At 39.7% G+C, this 272-nt stretch overlaps 1 protein-coding gene across 1 annotated transcript in view; it reads left to right on the top strand.

The window, feature by feature from the left end:
• Positions 1–272, top strand: part of LOC117939679 (growth hormone receptor-like) — a 27,817-nt gene that overhangs the window by 22,144 nt on the left and 5,401 nt on the right. The gene's annotated exons all lie outside the window — the stretch shown is intronic.

Genomic DNA, 272 nt, shown 5'->3' with positions numbered 1-272 from the left:
TCGTTCCTCATGGTCGTTCCTCACGGTCGTTCCTCATGGTCGTTCCTCACGGCCGTTCCTCATGGCCGTTCCTCACGTGTTAACGTAAAATAAGTGCATTGGATAATTGTTTTTTCATTATCAGTCAATAGATACGTTTAAAAAATGTTAGAAAATGTCTAAAAAAAAAGGTTTAAATGCTCAAAAACAACTCACATTTTTTAAGATTTGGGACATTTTTAGGACTTTTATGTGTAAAGGACAGCTGAAGACATGAATGGGGGGGGGGGGGG

Source organism: Etheostoma cragini, chromosome 24 (assembly GCF_013103735.1).
Source record: "Etheostoma cragini isolate CJK2018 chromosome 24, CSU_Ecrag_1.0, whole genome shotgun sequence".
Lineage (NCBI taxonomy): Eukaryota > Metazoa > Chordata > Actinopteri > Perciformes > Percidae > Etheostoma > Etheostoma cragini.
The sequence above is the reverse complement of the archived record's forward strand: the minus strand, read 5'-3'. Positions and strand labels throughout refer to the sequence as shown.